Source organism: Pteropus alecto, unplaced genomic scaffold (genome assembly GCF_000325575.1).
Source record: "Pteropus alecto unplaced genomic scaffold, ASM32557v1 scaffold67, whole genome shotgun sequence".
Classification (NCBI taxonomy): domain Eukaryota; kingdom Metazoa; phylum Chordata; class Mammalia; order Chiroptera; family Pteropodidae; genus Pteropus; species Pteropus alecto.
The window spans coordinates 2,233,652-2,257,987 of NW_006441061.1; the positions used below are offsets into that span (position 1 = coordinate 2,233,652).

General features: G+C 33.3%; 1 protein-coding gene and 1 pseudogene across 2 annotated transcripts in view; one reads left to right on the forward strand and one right to left on the reverse strand.

Annotated features, from left to right (window-relative positions):
* PBX3 (PBX homeobox 3) overlaps positions 1-24,336 on the forward strand; it is a 195,369-nt gene that overhangs the window by 18,482 nt on the left and 152,551 nt on the right. The gene's annotated exons all lie outside the window — the stretch shown is intronic.
* Positions 6,444-6,561, reverse strand: LOC112484827 (annotated as a pseudogene).

The window sequence follows — 24,336 nt, forward strand, 5'->3', positions numbered from 1 at the left end:
AGGGGGAAGGACTGTACCTTTTTTTTTTTTTTTTTTAGCACATAGAATGTGATCAAATAACTTACTTTTAAATAAATAACTAAATGCCTTCCCCACACATTATATGAGGTATGTTTGCTGAGTGTTTTAAATCTGATATTACATTCTTCTAATCTTTTATATAGAAATTTATCTTAACTGTGACAACTATATACAACATAGGAAAACTGCCGTAGCTACTTACCTGGATCTTAAATAATTTATGTGCAAATTATATAAGAAAGTAATTTATATATGTTACTTCTCCTATTATTATCATTAATGATAATATTTATGTTAAAAAGAAAAATCAGTGGTGAAACTCCTGTTAATATGCTCAGGGTTGATTCACCTTTGAAGTTTTTAGTTTAAAAGTAGGTATGATAATGAGGAATCTATTTCATAGGTAGGCAATATTTGTATATTTCCAAATAGTTTTGATTTATGATTTAAGACTTTTTTCTCTATAGGATTGGGAAGGACATTTGTTTTAGTACATTAGAGTGAAATTTTAAAGAGTAGATTTTGACAAGAGACATTTTGCTGACACAGAATATTTTGTTCATTTTGACTCTCAAATAAGTTCTTCTGTCATAATGATTGATTTATGTTCATTTTAGACTGTACAGTTTTGTAACCGAATTTTCTATCTATAAGGTACAAAAAAATCCCTGTTTAAGTTAACAATAAATTAAATAAGTATCTTCAGAGGTGACAGATTGGTTACATGTATTGACTAGTCCAAAGAGTAACCTAAGATTTGTTTAAATGTACTATGATTATGAGTTATTGAAATGAATGCTAGTTTTAAATTCAGTGTGATCAGGAAGACAATATAGTAAGGTATTATTTACTTAATAGCTCTAGTTTTTGCCCTTTTGGACTTTTAGTTTTAATTACATAACTTATCTGTACTATAGTCTTTATCGAACTGTTTACTTTCTGTTTTGAACCAGCCAGTGATCTGTTGCTGCCCATCAGGTGCAAAAACCTGGGAAATTGTATTTCGTTTCACTTGCTTTGTTGACTATAACCCTTAGAGCAATTTTAAATGGAAATAAACCCCTAAATTTTTGTAATGGAAATCCATTGGAAGTAATTTTGTCATGGATTTTCTCAAGTGCAGTACCAAAAGACTATTTCAAATGACTAGTGAATTTGGTGAATACTAAGTGGTGAGTTAGTAGCACTGTGATGAAGTCTGTCTAAATCTCATTTGCTAGTAAAAAGTAATTGCCAAATATTTTGCTTTATGAAAATCATTTAAACGTGGTAAGTTTACAACTATTTAATTGATGAATATTTTATTCCTATTTTGTCCTTATTCTTAAAAAGCCATATAATTCAAATATCTGTAGTTTCTTCCATCTAAAAGTTAATAAGTCTGTTTATATCCACCTTTTGCAAGTACCTAAACTTGGTGCTCCAGAAAGCTGTAGAGTAGGAAATTTTAATCTTTTTTGGTTATAGTTGCCTTTGTGAATGCGATGAAAGCAATGAATCCACTGCTTACTTCTTAGACAAGCCACATACTCGTAGGACTTTGAACACAATTGCAGGGAGTTTATAGACACCATGAAAGTTGTTCATGCATCCTTCATGGAGACTGTGGCTCTGAGTTTAAGAACCACTTTTGTAGGGTAGTCTTTTTTTTAAACCATATTTTGTCCCAAAATGTAATTGCAACACACTTTTTTTCTTGGAAGCCTAATGGATTTACTTTCTTACCAGTGGTCCTAACAAATACTCAGCACCAGTGATTTATGAGTCTAGTGAATATTTGGCTGTATTGAGGGGGAAAGGATCAGGAATATGGAATAGAACAATTGCATGAAAAGAAAGAGTAAGCTAGCAATGAGACTCAGGTGCTGGTAGATATGGAAAAAAAGGACAGAGAGTTAGAAGAGGGAAATCTGAAATTTGGAACAGGAGTTGTTGAAGGATTTACTTGGCAATTAGAATATGTCGACTTGTCATAAAAAATAAAAAGAATTGGTTTACCATCTAGGTAGTACAAGCTCCTTGTCGGGAGGGAATTTGTCTTATTGGCAACTCTTGCTCCCTGGTGCTTTAAAGGGATTCAAGTTTTGTTACATAATAGAATTCATTTAAAATGCATTCAGTCTTTTTGTATATAAAAATTAAGTAGATGATTTCTTGGGTAGGAAACTGCATTTCATATTTTCATATGTTAAATGTTCCTATATGAAGACTTTTGAGGAAAACTTCTAGGTCAGTGATTCTCAAATTGTTTGATCTTAAAAGAATTTTTGTTTATGTGGATTTAATATTGATCAACATATATTAGAAATTTAAACAAATTTTAAAAATATTTATTAACCTAATTTACAAATTGTAAGCTTGTTATAGTTAACATAAATAACATTATAATTATCAGCTCTTTACGTGTTATCCTAAACAACATTTTCCAAAGCAAAACAAAACAAAATGATGAGGAAAATGTTATTGTTTTACATTTTTGCAAGTATCTTTAATGTCAGGCTTAATAGAAGACAACCTGGATTCTCATATCTGCTTCTGATTCAGTCTGTTGTCATATGGTTGATATATATGAAGAAATATCTGACCTCACATGAAATATGATTGGAAAAAGGAAAAGTATTTTAATAGATGTTCATTTTTGATACTACACCAAAACTTGACAAATGGTAGTTTCTTATAGTTCAAATGCGGAATCTGAAGCCATGTCAATACACTTTTCTACTTTGTTTCATTAAAATTTGTCTAGTTTGCACTTTGAATGATTCTTTTACCCATGCATGATTTTGTAACATCATATCTTGGTCATTTGGAAAATATTGGTTCACCGATATGCATATCGTCCAAATGTTAACACATTTCATTATACAAGATAAACAAATTACATTTGTTAATAATACCACCAAATTTATCAGAAAAGTTTTTAATTACTGAGAAGCTGTCATATCCACAGGGTGGACATAAATATTTCAAAATTATATTTTTTCAAGAAAGCTCGAATTTTATCATTTGCACCAAAAACTGTAGTTGTTTTCCTTGAAGTAACAAGTTTACTTAGTTCATTTTCCAAAACACGTCTGCCAAATATCTAAGTTGAAATAACCATAGTTTGCCTTTCTTTTTTTAAGCAGCTAGTTGAGCTTGCAACTCAGTTCTGCAAGTGCTTTTCCTCATACTTAGTATGCAGCAGAAGTGTTTGTGTATATGTAATTCCTATTTTGTCACACAGCATATTAAAAAGACAGGTATTCAAGATGTAATTAAATGAATAATTTTTACGGTTTTATCAAGGACATAATGAAGTGAAACTTTTTTTAACTACAGTGCCTAGTGGTAAAGAATGCAATGACTGCAAGCATAGTGTGGTGCCACTACCTTGTTTAGTGCTAAGACTCCAGCAATTTTACCCACCTTTGCATGTGTACCATCAGTGCGAATGTCAACACAGTGAAAAGGACAATAACCGCTTAGTATTGTAAAAATAATTTTGACTTTGTGGACTCCTGAAAGGGTCTCAGGAAACCCCAGGGGTCCACAGGCCACCTTTTGAGAACTGTTAAGTCTATGTAAAGTAAACTACATATAAATATAACTTGCCCCAAGACCATTATTTTATCTTCATCTGTAATCTGTACAGAAAGGATTACCTGAAAAGAAACAGGTTTTTAGTAGGCTATTCCTGAAGGCAACAGAATACACTTAAGTCATTATTGTGGTCCTCTGGGAGTATTTATTAAGTGCCCATACAAGTTATGATGTTCTGCTGAAAGTGGACTTAGAAATGGACCCTATTATCAGTCTTGACTACATACATCAAAGTAAAATGATAGATCAACAGATGCACATTGGTTGATCCCATACGTTCTACACAGATCTAGCATAACCTTCCTGGGGTTCCTGAATAAGTCACAGAGTGATTGTTTACAAAATAAGGGAGTAGGACTAGGTGATGTCTAAGGTCTCATTTAGCTTTAATATTTAACCGAGTGTATTTTTAAAAGGATTGGCCCGTTTAATCGAATTAGTATAATTTGTGTTTATTGTTGTCACAAAGGTTAAGCATTAATGTTGTTTTCATAGTATTAAAAGATAGAATGTATGGAAGAGGAAATGGAGGGGACTTGTTAATGGAGAAGGCTTCTAGAAGCACTGGGTTCTAAGTGGCAAGGAAGGAGAAATTTGAATGGTCGGGAGATGCACATTGCAAGGTATTTAACATATCTCTGAGGAGCCTTTATGCTTTTTACTGGAATAGCAGAGTAGGAGAATTTGAGTTAGAAATAGCACTAAGGCCTGTAAGTTGGAGAATCTGTCAGTGACATACCCTGATATTGCCATATTGTAGTTATGAAATACTGAAAAGTCTCCAAAGAATAAAGTGGATCAGAACATAAATAATATTGATTCTGAGGTTTTCTTAGATCCATTAATTACATTTTGACCATAGAGCTGTAATGTTTTTTTTTTCTTTTTTCTTTTTTCCAAGGGAAAACAGTATTTAGGCTTTTAAGAATATTTTTGCTTTTCAGTGAAAAACAGAAAAAACTTACATTGCCTCAATTCCATAAGGAAGGAATACTATTTAGTAAGGAAAATAATGTCTCCCAAACTCAGGTTCATACTCAGTCCAACACAGTGTCCAAGTCTTTTTTGTGAACAAATGCTAATTGGAGGGACTTGGCGAATCCTGGGAAGGTGCTGTTTAGGTCCTTAAAAAGGAGAGAGGGCTTGTGTAAAGCAATTTTGTGTTCAGGCAAATCAAACTTAGAAGGTAGAAAAGCTGCTATTATGGCAATATTTAAGGAAAAAAAGACTTTAAACACTGTATTTTGGAAATATTTGACAACATTAGCAATGTCAACTACTGACAAAAAGAAAAGAGCCACCTATTTGGCAATTCTTTCACAGTTGTGCCAAGAAAAGCAGCTTCATTGGAACATTTTCATAAACTATCATCAGTTATGCAGCAGCGGCTTCACAAATCAGAAATGATATCTTCAGGCACTGCTGTCAAATGTTATTCAAATAATACCAGCCTCACATTTGAATAACAGCAGACATTTTGAATTAATTAATCAGATGAGATAGTCTAGGCCTTTTCTCATTAGTCTCTGGGTCAGGCTTGGGAAGATATATATGCGTTGGTGATGATATACTTGTCTTTAATCGTGATTTATGAAGATTTAGGATTGTGTGTGATTTGTCAAAGGTTCTGGGAAAAGGCTGGTGCATATTTCATTACCTAATCTGAGATTGATTTTATGATGCTAAGAGATATCATACTGTTGTTCAAATGTGTGGGAAGTACAGGTAGACATAGCATCTCAGGCTTTTTACTGGCTTATCTTTGCAACTGTCAAACAATGCTGTAAACTTTAACTGCTTGTAGTTAACAATTCCTGCTTTAATTATAGGCAAATTTTTCATTCTGTCCAAAGGGAGAAGTTTCAATGGTTATTTAGCTAAAATGCATAGCAGACATTATAACTATGACTTTGTATGAATCATGGACAGAGTTGGTAAATTTCATGGGTTGGTCATGGTGAAAATATAAAATTTCATGGTTTGTCAAAGATTAATAGAAAAATCCCATTAAAATGGGGGCAAATAATAGAAGAACAACAAACAAGGTTACTTTCCTTATATGTTACCTTCCCTCTTAGGAGTAATTTAAGCAAAATTGGGACGTCATATTTTTCTCAGTTATTTAAGCGACATTAATGACCTACTATTAAATGAAGTAGTTTATGTGAAAATGTCTCCTACCATGCCTGGCATATACAGGTAGGTTCTGAATATTTGCTACTTTTCTTTTTTTCTTTTCTGTATACTTTTCTTCCTTTCCATTTAATGTTTAAAGCTTTGTTAGCATTGTTTAGCCTTTGCATTCGTAACAGTTTGAATTTGTAATCCTTCTGGGGCTTAATTCCTTGGAGAATGTTTTATTTTAGGGAGAGGAATACAAGGGTGGGAGGCCTTCATTCTAGCAGACTGGATAACCAGGGAGGGTCTAGTGTGATCCTAAGATCATGTTGTGTCTGCTTATACAATGTGTGTTATTACAGGGAAAGGTAGGTGGTAGATAGATGAGAAATCAACTGTTATCCTCTTAGTACATGTAAAGCATATACCGCTTAACTCAAAGTGGATCATTCTGTATCTGTCTCCTGAGGACAGTTACATGTCTGTGATAAGGAATGTGTTTTTAATTCCACTCTCTAGCAAACAAATGCATATTACATGAAGAATTAAGGAATAGTAAGATAATTTTTAACTTTGTCATACAAAATAAAAAATTTACTTTTCTTTGCCATTATTTTTATTTATTTATTTTATTTTTTATTTTTTAGGCGAGGCAACCCTTGGTTGACTTCACAGATTGTAAGGACCTTGTCAGTTTATAATCCCTTATTTTTTATTTTTTATGCCTACAGCACCTTGTCTTCCTAGGTGGTCTCCCATTCAAGTACTACCAGGGCCAACTCTACTTAGCTTCTGAGATCAGATGGGATTGGGCTTATTTATGGTGGCATGGCCATAGACTTTGCCATTTTAGACAGGTGATTGACAGATATTGTTTTATTGGAATGAATAGACTATTAATAATCATTAGTTCTTTGTCACTTCTATGTTTTGAGAACTGCATTAGTACTCCTAAAGCAACATTTGGCACATTTTAACACAATTAGAGGCAGACAGTTCTAATTGATGTTCACTTTGGGGAAGGTAGTTTATAAATAATAAGACACATTGATATTTGGAGAGAATTTATTTTTGTAATGGAGAGAGACGATAGTTAAGAATAGTTTAAGAGGTGGCTTGATGCAATAGTACAGTACTGGTTTTAGAATCCAACAGATCTTGAATCCCACTTCTGTAAATGCTACTTAATTGATTTGTAACCTCGGTAAGTCACCTATTTTTTCCTGAGCCTTAGTGATCTTTTCCCTAATATGAGGCTACTAATACCTAGCTTTCAAGGTGGTTGTGAGAATTAGAGGTGAATATATATGGTGTCTAATGTGGCGTCTGGTATATCATAGGTGCCTAATAAATCACAGCTACTGCTGTTATTTAATCTGTTCATTTATTTCTTCAAGAAACATATATCGAGGACTCACTATGTCAGTAATACAAGTAAGACATCAGAGATACAAAGCAAATGCCTTCTTGTAAGAAATAGAGTGATATATGTGAATGCGTATAAATTGAACATCAGGTAAGAAGTAAGAAGAGGCAGAAAATGAGACAGGCAATGATCACATCAATGAGGCTAATGCTGTGTAAGGGAGTAGTGTCTTTATTAAGTATTTTGGGTAGTTACTGATGAGTTTAAGCAAGAGAACGATATGATCAGAGATTTTTTTACAGATTCACTTTGGAAAGTATTGGAAGGAATATACTGATTAGCAGGCTTTTGCACGTCAATGATAATGTGTACTTGTAAAGAGTAGTAAGAGATTTAAAAAGAAGAGCAATGGTTTTAATAAAGCTAAAAAAAGAAAAGGAAGGATTAGGTGATTGATTAGAATTTTTTTTGCCTCTTTTCACTTGGCCGATTCCTCCTATTTGTCTTTAAGATCTTAGCCTGGATGTCCTTCTACGAAAACTTTTTGACCTTCCCCAAGTCTGTGTTAGTTGCCTATCTGTTGTGCTCCAATAACATTGTTTTTTCCTTTATTGTGGTTATTATCTATTAATTATGTAGTATATAATTTTATATTTCCTCCAATGAATTGTGACCCTGTGAAGGCAGAGATACTGTAGTTTGTTCAGCATGTGTCTCCTAGTACATGGTAGTAAACACTCAATTTGTTGAAGTGAATTGAATATATGTAGTATGTGAGGGAGGAGAAAACAAAGGTGTTTGTTAGTTTCTAGTATAGGTGACCAGGTGAGTGAGTGGTTGTCATCAACTGAGAAAGATAATTGGAGTAGAATTGCAATGGTCATGGGGCATGTTAATTATCAACTTTTCTAGATAATGTCAAATTATTTTCCAAAGTGCTTGTACTAATTTATATTCATACCAGCAGAATATATTCCATTTGCTTGAGATCTGTTTTTTAAAGAAATATCTTTAGGTGAAATTCACATAACATAAAATTAACCATTTTAAAGCATACAGTTTGATGACATTTAGTACATGAACAATGTTGTGCAACCACCATTTCTGTCTAGTTCCAAAACATTTTCATCACCTCAAAAAATATCCCCTACCCCATATTAAGCAGTCACTCCCTATTTCTCCCTTTCCTCTACTCATGGCAACCACCAGTCTGCTTTGTGTCTCTATAGATTTGCCTATTCTATATTTACCCATATAAATGGAATTATACATATATGGTTCTTTGTGACTGGCATCTTTCACTTAATGTTTTCAGGGTTCTTCCATGTTGTAGCATGTATCAGTACTTCATTCTTTCTTATGGCTGTAATATCCCATTTTGTGGATAGACCATAATTTGTTTATTCATTCATCAGTTGATGGTACTTGGGGTTGTTTCCAGTTTTGGCTATTGTTAATAGCTTTTGTGAATATTATGAACGTTCGTGAACAAGTATTTATGTTGAGTACCTGTTTTCAGTTCTTTTGATTATATACCTAGGAGTGGAATTGGTGGGTCATGTGATAATTCTATGTTTAACTTTTTGAGGAAACACCAAACTACTTTCCACCGTGAATACATTACATTCCTACCATCAATGTGTGGGGTTCCAGTTTCTCACCAACACTTATAAATTTCCATTTAAAAAAATTATAGCCATTCTAGTGGGTGTGAAACAGCATCTCAGTCGTTTTGATTTGTTTTTCCCTAATGACTACTGATGTTGAGAATCTTTTCATGTGCTCGTTAGCCATTTGTATTCCCTCTTGGGAGAAATATCTTCAAATCCTTTGCCCATTTTTTAATTGGGTTGTTTGTCTTTGTTGTTGAGTTGTAAGAATTTTCTTTATATATTCTGGATACTAGACTCTTATAAAATATATAATTTTGCAAATTTTTTCTCCTACAAATACATGCTGTAGCTTGTTATTTCGTATTCTTGGAATGTTCTTTGTTGTATATAAGTTTTTAATTTTGATAAAATCCAATTTATCAATTTTTTTTGTTGCTTGTGCTTTTGATGTCATATCTAAATATTAATTTCCAAATCGAAGGTCATTAAGACCACTGTATTTTTATTCTAAGAGTTTTATTGTTTTAGCTCTTATATTTATGTGGTTGATCCATTTGAGTTAATTTTTATATGATGTGAGATTGTGGTCCCACTTCATTCTTTTGAATGTGTATATCCAATTGTCCCAGCATCATTTGTTGAAGAGGCTGTTCTTTCTCCATGGAATGAATGGTCTTGGATGGTCTTGGCAGCCTTGTCAAAAATCAATTGGCTATCGATATATGGCTTTATTTCTGGACTCTCAGTTCTATTCCATTGATACATATGTCTGTGCTTACTCATTACTATGCTCTTTTGATTATCATAGCTTTGTAATAAGTTTTGAAATTAGAAAGTGAGAGTTCTTTGTCTTTGTTCTTTTTTTTCAAGATTGTTTTGACTATTTAAGCTCCCTTGGGAGTTCGTATGAATTCGAGGATTGACTTTTCCCTTTTTCCAAAAAAATTGTGATAGGAATTGTACTGAATATGTATGTTGCTTTGGACAGTATTACCATATTAACAATATTAACCCTTCCGATCCATGAATATGGGATGTCTTTCCATTTAAGTCTTTAATTTCTTTTAGCAATGTTTTACAATTTTCATTGTACCAGTCTTTTACCTTTCTGGTTAAATTTATTCCTATTTTATTCTTTTGAATGCTATTTTAAATGGAATGTTTTCTTAATTTTATTAATGGATTGTTTATTGCTGGTGTATAGAAACACAGCTGATTTTTGTGTGTTGAGTTCGTACCCTGCAATTTTGCTGAATTTGTCGGTTCTAGTAGTTTTTTTTGTGAATTCTTTGGAATGGAGAGAGTTTTTCTTCTTCCTTTCCAAATTGGAATGCCTTTCATTTTTTGCCTCGCCTCATTGACCTGGCTAGAACTTCCAGCAAAATGATGAATAACCATGGTAAAAGTAGGCATCCTTGTTTTGTTCTTGATCTTAGAGAGAAAGCTTTTAGTCTTTTACTATTGAGTATTATGCTAGTTGTAGGTTTTTCATAAATGCCCTTTATTATGTTGAGAAAGTTTTCTGATTATATATATACATACATTTATGAAGAGCTAATGGATTTTGTCAAATGTTCTTTTTGGATTAATCGAGATGATTATGTAGTGGGATTTTTTGTTTTGTTTTGTTTTTAACTCATTATGTGAATGTGTTACATTACATAGATTGATTTTTGTATGTTGACTCATCCTTGCATTCTTGGTCATGGTATACAATCCTTTTAAAATGCTCTTTAGTTTGGTTTGTTAGCGCTTTGTTGAGGATTTTTACATCTACCTTCATGATAGATAGTGGTTTGTAGTTTTCTTTTCTTATGGTAACTTTCTCTGCCTTTGGCATCATAGTAGTACTTGCTTCAAAGAATGAGTTAGAAGTCTTCCCTCTTATTTTTTGGAGGAGTTTGAGAAGGATTGGTGTTAATTCTTTTTTAAACATTTGGTAGAATTCAGTGAAGCCATCTTGTTCTGGCCTTTTGCTTGTTAGAAGATTTTTGATTACTTATTCAGTCTCTTCACTTGTTATACATCTATTTAGATTTTCTATTTCTTTGTGAGTTTGTTTAGATAATTCGTGTGTTTCAAGGAATTTGTCCATTTTTTCTAGATAATTTAATTTTTTGGTGTACACTAATTCTTTGTATTTCTGTAAGGTTAGTTGCAATGTTCTCACCTTCATTTCTGGTTTTAGTTATTTGAGTCTTCACTCTGGTTTTAGTCTAGCTAAAGTTTATCAATTTTGTTGAACTTTTCAAAGAACCAAAATTTGGTCTCATTGGTTCTGTTGTTTTTCCATTCTTCATTTTTCAATCTCTAGCTTTTATTCCCTTCCTTCCTTCCTTCCTTCCTTCCTTCCTTTCCTTTCTCTCTCTCTCTCTCTCTCTCTCTTTCTTTTCTTTGTAGTTCTTAAGGAATAAAGTTGGGTTATTGATTTGAGATCTTCTCTTTCGGTAAGCTCTGCTTTTGCTGTGTCTTGTAAGTTTTGGTATATTGTGTTTTCTCAAGTATGCCTTATACATCTTTGTTCCTCATTCCATTACTCCTTATTTTGTATTCAGTTAATTTTTTGTAGATATCATTTTGACTTTCTCATTTCTTTTATGTATATATTTTAGATATTTTCTTAGTGGTTACCATTGGGATTACAATTCATATCCTCAATTTATAACAATGTGATTTAAATTGATGTCAGTTTAGCTTCAGTAGCATACAGAAACTCTAATCCTATGTAACTCCACCTCCCTCTTTATGTTGTAATTGCCATAAATGACATCTTTATACATTGTGTGGTCATTAAAATAGATTTATAATTTTTGATGCATATGTCTTTTAAATCATATAGGAAACACAAAGAGGAGTTACAAACCAAAATACAGTAATATTGGCTTTTATGTTTACTTATGTAGTTACCTTTATTGAAATTCTTTATTTTTTCATATGTCTTCAAGTTATTGTTTAGTATCCTTTCATTTCAGCCTGAAGGATTCCCTTTAACATTTCTTGTAGGGAAGATTTGCTAACAGTGAAATCTCTCCACTTTTATTTGCCTTGGAATGCCTTAATTTCTTTTTCATTTTTGGAGGATAATTTTACCAGATATAGAATCCTTAGTTGATATATTTCGTTTTTCATTCAGCTCTTTAAATATGTCATCCCACTTCTAGCCAGCCGTCATGGTTTCTAATGAGAATTTGGCTGTTTATCTTATTGAAAATTCTTTGTATGTGATGAATTGTTTCTTTTTGTTATGTCAGGATTCTCTCTTTGTCTTTCTGCTGTTTGATAATAAGGTGTCTCAGTGTGGATCTTTGCGTTTATCTTTCTTGGAGCTTATTGAACCTCTTGGGTGTGTAGTTTTGTCAAATTTTGGAAGTTTTCAGCCATTATTTTTTTCAAATATTTTTTCTATTCCTTTCTGTCTCTCCCCTCTTTCTGAGACTCTCAATGTATATATTGGTGTGCTTGGTGGTGTCATAGGTCTCTTAGGCTTTTTTCCTTTTCTTCTTTCCCTTTTCCTCAGACTAGATAATTTCAATTGACCTATCAAGTTCAATGATTCCTTCTTATATCTTCTGAAATGTGCTTTTTAGACCCTCATATGAATTTTTCACTTTAGTTATTGTTTTTCATCCACAGAATTTGTTTGGTTTACTTTTATAATATTTTCTTTATTGATTTCTGTTTCTTGAGATATTATTCTTATGTGTGTGTGTGTTTTTTTTTCTCAGCTCTTTGTCCATATTGTCCTTTAGTTCTTCAAACATATTTGAGATGGTTTATTTAAACTATTTAAATATTTTTTAATTTAAAAATGTCTGTGCTTCTTCAGGTAGTTTGTTAATTTTTTTCTGGAATGGACCATACTTACTTCTTTGTTTACTTGGTAGTTTTGTTGTTATTGTTGTTGAAAACTGGACATTTCGAATAGTATAATGAATCTTTGGAAATCACATTCTTTTCCTTCCTCAGAATTTATTGTTGTTGCTGTGGCTTTTATTTGTTTAGGGATTTTTTAAACATTATTTTTTGTGAAGTCTATCATATATGTTATCTGAAGTCTCTGTTTTTTTTTTTAGCTTGTGTTCAGCTGGTGTTTCAATAGAGAATTCCTTGAATGCCAGGAGGCAAAAAATTTAAAAATTACATAACAATAAAAGAGGAAAACAAGAAGTAGAAAAGATAAACATTTTCCAGTGTTTGCTAATTGTTTCTGCTTTGGGGCATCCCTTCATCTATTAGCTACTACATTTGCAACTGTGCCTTAGTCTTTACTTCCTTACTGGAGATGAGCCTAGAGATCAACTATTGGTGAAAGTTTAGGGTATTCTCAGGTCTTACAGCAGAGCACGTGTCTTGCCCTGAGCATTTACATGACTTTCTAAATTCCATAGTATATATATGGTGCTTTTGAATGCCCTAATTTCTCAAGGAAATGCCTTCCCAGCCTTTTCCCCAAGGCTAACAGTGATCCATTGTTTGTTTCAACTATATTTTGCACCAGCTGGCAACACGGTTTCCTTTTTCAAGTGTATTTATGTATATTTGTAGAGGAATGTCTCTTTTTGCACTTTGATCGAATTCAAGTTAGGTGAAAGAGATAAGCACCTTATATCAGTCCTCAGGCAGTGCCAGACAGATCAAAACAAACACAATTTTCTGAGAAAATATCTCCTCTCCTCTTTCCAGAATGAGGGACCAGTGTCCCACACTAGGAATGATGGCTGCTATATTTGACACTACCACTGAGCCAGGTTAGGAGATTGGAAAAGGGAAAGTAAAAACGACATGAAACTTTCCTACTCTTTTAAAGTTATCTCTTTTTTTCCCCAATTCAGAGTGTACTTGTTTGCTGTAAACCTTTGACTATTTACAGTCCTGAAAAATTTGATTCTGACAGTTTTTGCTTGGTTTTTCATTGTTTCTGTGAAGGACTGGCCTTGGAAGTACCTACTCTTTTCTGCTGATTTCACTGTTGAAAGAGAGATAACTGTTAAATATGCTGAGTTTATGATGCCTATGGGAAGGCCCAGTGTACATCTTCTACAAGTAGTTAGATATGAGTTTGAATCTTCCTTTCTTAGGGAAGAGATCTGAGATATAGGTAAAGATTGGGAAGTCATCAACTATTGTGGAAAATTCAAAGGTAGGTAAGATCATTGAGGAGGATCCCAGAAAATATCACTGTAGAGGAGACCACAATGGAGGCAGAGAACTAATGGTCACAAAGTACAAGGCAAATCAGTAGACTGTGGTAGACTGAAAGCTAAGAAGGTAGAGTTGCAAAGAGAGGAGAATGATTTCCACTGTGAATATGAAATTTCCCTAGTAAGATGAAACTGAAATAAGATGTCTTCATTATAAATTATTTCAATAGAATGGTGACATTTGAATGAACGAGGAGAGAAATTGGATGGTAACTGGAAGATGATGCAAGGTCAAAGATATTTTCTTTTCTTTTTTAAGTTGGCACAGGATTTGAACATATTGCGTTGGAGTGTGGTAGGAGGACCTATAGAATAGAACAGGCATGAATGATGGAGTAGGATTTTAGAGAACGACAGAAATAGAGTTGAGTACAGAAGATGGCTTTCATTAGAAGGTAGGCATTACATTTTTTAAGTCAAGATAAGGTGAGAGATGAATAAGGATTTTGAGAAATTTATAAGTGGGAATTGGAAAGCTAAGGGAAAGTGTACTGCATGGATTAACTTTTTTTTTTTTTTGATGAAATAGGAAAGATCATCTGTTAAGTAGGCTGGAGTGAAGTAGAATTCGAGGGGAATGGTGAAGGCCTAAAATAGTTACTGAAGAGAAAGAGTGAGCTGGCTAACAGTAAGAAAAAGAAAGCTTCATGACTCAGCCAAGGTTGGAGGCTGATATTGAAATGGTACTAGAATAAACACCTGCGATTTATTTAGAAAGTTAATGCAGGTCGTAACAGTAGTATATGCTTGGGGTTTTTCTTGGCAAATGAGAGAAAGGATAGGGATGAAGTGGATTATAGGGCTCCATTGCAAGAATGGTTGATGTTCAACCATATAATCCATTGTGAATAGATAGTAGAGCTAAGGCAGTTGTTAATAGACAAAGAGAAAATGGAGGGATCTGGTTGACTGAATTAGATTGAGGAACAGGTGGAGTGGGAGAAAAAGAGAGGGCTGGCATTATAAGGGGCTGTGGTCATAGAATGAGATGTTCGAATTTTACTTCATAGGTTCAGAAGTTCCACGTGATAAATGATAAAGTCTAGGAGGTGGCCCTGGGAGTTGGTGAGTCAAAGTGAAATGGAGCCAAAGGTTATTGATTTGAAGGAGGTCAAAGCACCATAAGGCTAAAATGTTAGTTGAATTTCTTATATGCTCCCTGAAGCCAGCCTAATGGCATGACTTGGGATAGAGAGGAAGACTGAATCTGTGCCAACATTTTTAATGAATATGGATGATTATTAATATTAGTTAATGAACAACAGTGAATGCAGCCTTGCCAAGTTAATTTTTCTTAGATAATTTGTTTCCTATGGAGATCAAGCTATGGTCAGTTTATTTGGAAATAAGCAGATATTAAGTTAGGAAAATGAAACCCATATAAGCACTCTTCATACCATTAATTTATTCTGTAAACATTCACTGAATGCTTATCCTGGGCCTTGAAGTTCACAGCCTAGGGAAGGAAACAAATATCTAAACAGGTAATTGCTATAGTGTGTTAAGTGTTATAGTAGAGTAGTGGTCTCATGTGGAGTATATCCAAAAATCCATTGGGTGAGCAAGAAACCATGGAAACTTCTACTTAAATCTATCAATTTCATTGTATGTACTTTATAATTTTTTAATGCAAAAGATGTCAGACAACATAAAAATTATAGATAACATCCAAATATTCATGTACATGGCAATTGAAACAGATGCAATTGAAAGCTTACTGTATATCATTCCCTAATGCCATCCCCCTTTCTTTTTCTCCTTCATCCCGTACTGAATTTGTTGTTCATCAGCAATACGAATTTTTTAGTTGCATGTGTTGAACCTTATAAAATTCTTTCATACTGTTCTTGTCTTTCTGCAATTTGCATTTTTTCCACTAGACATTGATTTTAAGAATTTTCAACATTGATAGAGTTAGCTCAAGTTTATTTTTCCTGCTGTATAGTTTTCTATTATATGACTATTCTAAAAGTTTTAATTTTCCCAGTGGTGGATGTTTAAATTGCTCTAATTTTTTATATTATAAATGTTCTGTATACATCTTTTTGAGCTCAGTTATCAATTGCTGCATAAGAAATCTCCCCAAAACTTAGCTTAAAACAGCAGATATTTATCATCTCAGAGTTCCTGTGGATTAAGCATCTAGGCACAGCTTAACTGACTGCCTCAGGGTTAGAGTCTCTCATAAGATTACTGCAGGCTTGTAGTCATCTCAAGGCTCTCCTGGGGAAGGATTTGCCTCCCTGCTCTCTCACATGGCTGTTGGCCATCAGTTCCTCCCTAAATGGTGTCTCCATATGGCAGCTCAAAATATGGCAGCTGGTTTCATGCAGAGTGAATGAGCTTGTGATTGAGAGAGGGAGCCCAAGGTGGAAGCCATAGTGTCTCTGTAACCTAATTTTGGAATCCCATCACTTCTGCCATACTCTGTTGGGTCAGAGGGGGTCTAGTCCACACTCAAAGTGAGGAGATTTCACAAGGGTGTGAATAACAGGACGTAGGGTCATTGGAGGCCTTTTTTGAGGCTGCCTACCACACTGGGTCATAGGTTACCCATCATCAGCTTTATTAGGTGTTGTGAAGTGTCTTCCTGAGGTGGCTATTCTAATGTATACTTTCCTAAAAAATAAGACTTAAACTTTACTAATGTTTAAAATAGGAATTGACATTGGTCGTTGTGTATTAGAGGCTTATTTGTTACTTACAGTGTTCAGTATTGGGAAGGAATAGTGAGAGTATTTGTTTATTATCTTATTTATATTTAACTGAATTAATGCTCATGAAATACACATTACCTAAGAGACAAAGTAAAACACGGATTAAAATAAGAGGAATAATACAAGTGTATGTTAAGAAAATGGGAGAACTGATATTTCTACTATTGGTATAAGCTCTTAATAATATATAAGGGAAAATGTGATCTATAATGTTTGACAGAAAGTCAGCAAAAATATTAAAATCACAGAGACCATCACCATATATTTGATCTCTTTATAATCTAATTATAAGCTTTATAATTTCTGTTTTTGTATTTTATAAGTTACAACTGTTATAACAATGAACCTTACCCTAATTGTATATCGTGTATTAAAATATTAGCTAAACTAGCAGTACATGAACGTTATGTCTGTAAACTAAACAAATATACATACATGTATTGGGAGTACATAGTTGAATTTGTAGACTGTTCTATTAGAACCCTGGAGGTATGCAAAGAATACTGTGGGAATAGGGAGGAGGGAGCAACTGACCGCCTAAAGATGTCAGGAAAGCCTTCACAAAGAAGGTAAATTTTGAACCGGGTCACAAAGAACATAGGAGTCTAAGTGGCAGAAAAAGGATAAGGAGGGCATCTTTAGCAGAGGAGACAGCATTTACAATGGAATAGATCTTTCAGGGTATGGCCTTTTGAAGAATAAAAACCTCCCTAGGTGATTAGAACAAAAGTTGTGGGGGAGGCGAAGGAAGATAACAGTGGCGGTATAGGAAGTGGCCAGAATGTAGGCTCCACATAGCTAGTAGAGATCAGTTAAATGGTTCTGGTGGCATGATCCCCTAGAATTAAGGAGTTTCTTAGTTCTCTAATTAGAACTGGCAGTTTGGCACTATAGTGCTATCACTTTAGGTCTAGACTTCAAAGGCCTGCCTCATTTTATAGCTCCCAGTGATAGGGAGCAAATTCAGACTACTGTTTTGTTTTTCAAAAACAAAAAATTGACAGTAGGTAATTTTATTATTATCATTATTTTTTGAACAGCTTTATTGAGGTATAATTCACTTAAATAAACTGCACATATTTAAAAATTACAATTTGATAAGTTTTGACTTAGGTATATACCTGTATCTCCATCACTGCAGTCGAGATAATAAACACATTCATCACCCCAAACCTTTATTCGTGCCTTTTGGGTGAATTTTTTTAAAAAAGTTATTGGGATGACATTGGTTAATAACAAATATAAGTTTCAAGTGTACAGTTCTATAATACATCATCAGTATATTGCATTGTGTGCTTACCACCTGAAGTCCAATCTCCTTTTGTCACCATATATTTGACCCCTTTTTACTCTCTTCATCCTCCCTTCACCCCTCCTTCTCTGGTAACCACCATACTGTTGTCTATGTCTATGAGTTTGTTTTGTTTGTAACTTTGTTATTTTCCGTTTTATATCCCACATGAGTGAAATCATATGGTTCTTGTTTTTTTCCATCTGACATTTCTCAGTATGATACTCTCAAGATCCATCAATTTTGTCACAAATGGCAATATTTCACCCTTTCTTATGGATGAATAGTATTCCATTGTATATATGTACCACATCTTTATCCAATCATCCATTAAAGGACACTTAAGCTCTTTCCATGTCTTGGCTACTGTGAATAATGCTGCAATGAACTTAGGGATTACATATATCTTTATGAATAAATGTTTTCAGATTTTTCTGGCAAATACCCAGAAGAGAGATTGCTGGGTCATATGGTAGCTCTGTTCTTAATTTTTTGAGGAACTTCCATACTGTCTTTAATAGTGGCTGTGTACCAGTTGACATTTCCAGCAGCCGTACATGAGGGTTCCTTTTTCTCCACACCCTCTCCAACACTTGTTATTTCTTATCTTGCTATAGAATAGCCATTCTAACAGATGTGAGGTGGTATCTCATCATGGTTTTGATTTGCATTTCTCTTATAGTGACGTTGAGCATCTTTTCATATATCTGTTGGCCATTTGTCTGTCTTCTTGGGAAAAGTGTTTATTCAGGTCCTCTGCCCATTTTTAAATTGGATTGTTTTATACTGTCGTTGAGTTCTATGAGTTCTTTATATGTTTTGGGTTTTAGCTCCTTATTGGAAGTACTGTTTGCAAATTGGATGAATTTTAAAAAATTTAAGACAATGTGTTAAAATAAATATGTATAAAATAAATTCTTATAGGAAATTTTTAAAAATTTTCTATTGTGAAGATTGAAAAATATATACACAACTGGAGAAAATAGTATATAATAAGCTCCCATGTACCCTATCACCCAACTTCAATGTGTGATAGTATTTTTAATCTTATAATCATAATGCTTATATTTTTGCTTTCTTGCAAATCTAGTGCTTTCTTACAAAAGCCTGATTACATGAATTCTTCATTTTACAAATGAGGAAATCAAACCCTGAGAAATTGAATTACTTGAAAAAAATTTTCATTTTGGAAATGTTGGGAGTTGATGGAAGGAAAAACTATGTTTTCTATTCCTGTATTTGCTAGGCTGTTGCTACTCAAAAATGTACTGTATGGACTGGTAGTATGACCATCAACTGAGAATTTATTAGAATTGTAGGTTATCATGCCTCACTCCAGATCTACTGAATTAGAAATTGTATTTTAATAAGATTTTCAGATGATCATATACACGGTAAAATTTGAGAAGCACATAGTACTACGGTAGATTGCCTCTTTGGACAATAATGAATTTTTAGAAATAAAAATCTTCCTTGAACTAAGGTAGGTGAAAGGGAAAAGAATTGAAAATCTGACTTTAGATACTGCTTAGTGTCTGTTATTAGATGATACCCTATATAGTTCAATGAGAAGTTGATGTTTTAGCTTTTCCTATGTCACCATTTTCAATTTATAAGAAAAAAAGATTCTGAGGATAAAATAACAAATACCCTTGACGGCTTTAATTACCCATTTATTCCTTTTGCCAGGATTATGTTTGGAGTGTGAAGAGAAAGTAGAAGCCTCATGGCTCTTTTTTTTTTTTAACAGCCCCATAAGTTAATAAAAATAAAGCAAAACACAATCTCGTCAGCCCCCTGCCCCTTCATTCCAAAGAAAGCAAAGTTGGGCAACCAGAAGGCAGAATTAAACACTGTTCAATGTGTATACCAAGGGAGGACCTCATGTTGTGTTCAATCTAGCTGGCTAGGAAACCCTTCCATTAGCCTCCTCCTAATGTTTGCACTGAATGAGCCATTACATTTTGAAGGCAACACTGACTGAATTCAGTATTGATGCATTCACTTACCAACTTTTCTGCCTCCGGCAGAACAGTCCTTTACTAATGGTAGTATACAAACAGCAGCCACTGGCTTCATCCTCACTCTAAAGGAAGCCTTATAATATTGCTTCATTGCTATATCCCTTTATGTGTACGGGCGCTGTTATAATTCTATTCTTTGTGCCCAGGCTCCAGAAGCATTTTCTAGATGATCGTTACTTGTTAATGCCCAGGTAAAAACCTGTGCAGGATTGAAATGTATGTCGAGGTGTATTATGTTATAGTAAGACATTATTATCTTAACAAAGAGGAAATATCCATGTTGTTCTTTTGATTTGTAATGTTTTCACATATAACATCTAGCTGGTATATCTTCATACCTTTCAGAGAATGATTTGGCAGCTGAAGAAAACATTTAGATTCAGAAGTTAGAAAATGAGGGTTTTTCAGTCCTTTTTACTGCTGAGGTACTCTCTCTGTTGAAAGTATATGCTCTAGAGTTAACCAGTAAAATAAATGATTTCTATTTTACTAAATCCATGGGTCCTCAGAGTCTGGTATATACTCAGGGTCAGTCAAACAATCATCTACAACATATAAACTGCAGTGATTCTGATGATGCCTTATTGTATCTAAAGAAACCCATATATCAGATCCCATAGTTCAGGAGGGCTTTACTCAGTGGAATTAGTTCACTGGCATTGACACAGATAATATGGACCATTCATAATAATACAGTTTCCATTTTAATACTAATGGAAAATTAAATAAATTTAAAAAATGTAAAAAGTAAAAAATCCTTTAATATGTGAAGTCTAAAGCAATTAAACATGATTTGTCAAAGTGCTATCACTTTTAAGCATTGTATTTGAGTTATGATATGAGAGATATAAAAACATGGCAGTTGTACATATAGTAAACAGTGTTGAAAGCTTGCATCTTCACTATTTTGAGCCTTTCTCAGTGTGATAGACTAAGAGTCCTCTTGCATATTCTAGATTGTCTTTACTTACTTTCAGCCTCGACTCTTAAGCTGTAGAGTGTAGTTTGTGCTTTTGTAATGTTCTGCATGTATTTTTTTTTTTAAATTTGTGGCTATACAATTAGTAATAAGCAGTGAAAATATGGTTAATGTGGGAATAGCTCGGATCAAGATTAGAAACTGGACTTGTCATGTATTCAATTCACTGCCCAGGGTTAAAGTCCAGAGCCACAGATAGCACATCTTCACCTTTCTTTTCTAGTTTTTTAGCTTTACTGATGATTTGAAACCATAGCAGTTAATATGCTTTAGCCTTTGCTTTTACAGACAAGAAATGGATCTTATACTTATATCACCAGGTTTCAAAACTATTTACACTAAGTGGGATGGTTTACTACCTCAGGGGTAGTGCATTAAGCCTATTGCTCTTGAGAATCCATTTTCATCTCTTCTCTCCAATTGATGGGACAGATATGACAAGCCTTTAAAGTTGAGTGGAAATTTTCTGTGGGGCGGGCTGTTGTATTAAATTGTTCCTTACCACCACCATGGATGTTGTAAAGACTTGTGAGTGGGTAGCCTATGGCTAAGAAAAGAGATATATTGTCTGTGGTAGGGAGGCTGTAGGTCTAATATATAGGGAATAGTTTTCTTCCTATCTGCCCATTATTTCCTTCTCCTTCAAATCATAACTTGAGTCCATCCACTCCAAAGAGGTTTTCTCGATTAATCAACACCAGAAAGCATCAGTCAGCTTCTTAATTGTGTGTAATGCTGTGAGAAGTCTTGTATAAAGAGAATTATATAGTCATTATATACACAATTCTAATTTGCACCAATATATTCTTATATTATCTTTTCATATTTAAAAATTCAGATTTAGTGTGTTTATGCCAAGCGTTATGTACAAAGGACAGGGATTATCTGACTAATATGGTAAATCCCCAACCCCCCAATAATTCTAAGTTGAAAACACTGTTACCATTATGTTAACAACCATTCATTTATTTATCTCTTATTTCTGTTCATTTTTTAAATACATAGAATGATAATAAAATAATGACTAAGAAAAATGTTATGAGATATCAATATATAATATTAATATATGTCAAAAGAAAAAATACATAAAATAAGCTTTCAAATTAAATAACCACCACATTAAAGAGCCTCAATTCTATTCTAAGGACTTATTTAGAATAAAAAGTAGAATTTTGAAATGAGGTCGAAGTTTCCAGTAACATTTAAATTACTAATCAATAAATATTTTTTAATGAGTGTTCCTCTAGTGTTCCTCTTTTACCTGCTGGAATTATTTACCTGCTCTAAATGACACACTATAGACACAAGAATTCTTTCTGGTTCAACTTTTCTGTCATTGAACTTACTTTAGTTTTCAGAATGTCCTCACTTAGAATTTTTTAACAATTCATGGATTTGGTCTCTGAGTTACTTTACCTCTAATCAAGGTGAGTTATTTAATTCTTAGAAAATCAGCAATACACTTAACCATGTTTGTAAAGATCAGGAATTCTTAAGGAGAATTTAATATACTTTCCTCTCCAGCTATAGGTATGTAAGAGGTCACAAGCAAAACATAACAGCAACAAAATTTTCCTGTAGAATCAAGAAATACTCAATCCAGGCATGAGATAGCTTTTATTTATCACAGCCTCCAAGAGAACCAGCAACTAATTTCACTTTTGTTGGCCTTGCTGCTAATTCACAGATTTCTATGTGACTTTTCACAATATGTTTCTGGGGAGCAAAGTTCACTGTCTAAATGCAAACATATGTTTCTGTATATTAAGCAAGTATTTCAATACATTATTATTATTGAGCTAATAACAAATAGTCATCTGTCAGTGAACTAAAAAGGTACAAAGTTCACGGTAATTCTTAGCTAGCTTAGTAATTACCCAGACAGCTCGTTAGAAAAGCTGTTTAAATCTAGGATTATGAAGTACACTGATGGCTATTTTACTCCCATGGAGTTTCAAAAGATTGTTAGTACATTTGTCTATAATTATACACAAGTTCTCAGAGTCTTCATTAATGAAATTTATATTCTAAGCTAAAATTGATATCACTTATAAATTGTATGACTTTTTGCTCCCCCATCCAGCCCTTTGGTGTTGATATATAAACCCATACTTTTCTGTCTTTTCCTCCCTGACTCCCCCTCTCCATTTCTTTAAAAAAGGAAAATCACAAAATAGTAAGGTAATCATTTATATTTGATTTATTTTTCAACAAATATTTGCCAAATAAATTTCTTTTGGTTTTCTGGAAACTTCTTGAGGAACAAGGATATGAAGAGGTGGAAGAGAAAAGAAATTAACTCTACAAAAACAGAAACTTCAATATGTTTTACTATTTTTTCTAATTATTGTTCCATTATATCATGCATTTATGTGTTCCTGGCAACACATACATGCGTATGAATTTACCATAGAAACTGTGATAGTTAATGGACTCTTAAAAGTCATGTTTGACTATAACTGAACAAATATGTATTTGGTCCCTTTTAATGATGTTACCTTTAACTGCCATCTTAAAAAAAGCCAACTCCTAATTTGTTTAACTAGATTATTTTAAATAACATATACATATTTAATGCTTTGGTATTAACTTTAAAAATGACTACTAGTACAAACTTTACTCTTCTAAGGTTTTATTACCATTTCTAAAAATACTCAATTTGGTATATTTACATTTAGCATTTTTATTTCCTGAGATATTTGAAGTCATTTATCTATGTTTAGTAATCAGAAAACTCCTACATATCTCCATTCTGATATTAAATCACTATTCAGCTCCATTTTAAATGTTTCAATTATTTCTTCTCATATTAAGGTGATACATTTTAGATCACAGTGCAAAATGTAGTTGACTAAAAGTGACATTAATTAAAGAAGCAAGAGCTTCTTCTGCTGTAGGAGGAGTTTGTCTACTACTTAAATATGAACATTTTTTCCCCTCTGAAATATTGTTTAACTGCCTATAATCTGTTTTCTTTGCTGAATCATCCTGAAGCATTCTGCTGTAGGCAACATCTTCTTTTCCTGTGCATAGATTTCATTAGATGAAGACATGTAGAGCAGACTATTAGCAGATAATTCTCCATTTTGAAAGGCATATATGATCAAGTTTATAGAATGGATTTAAAATGTCATGAGCTAGAATTTAATGGTAATTTTCTATGTGTTTATAATATGTTTGATCCAAAGAACAGAGTTTTCACATCCTTTAAAATCAAGAAGAACTGTACTCATTAAATTCACTTCTGTCTAATTTTTGTCACTTTATTTTCTACATTCAGTATACTTTTTTTGATTCCTTCTTGAGAGGCAAAGCTTCACAAATCCATTGTTTTAGCGATATTTATTATTATTGTCATTGTCAACTCTAATTATTGTTGCGACAGTAATAACAGTTGTACTAAATGCTGCAAGATATTTGAGGT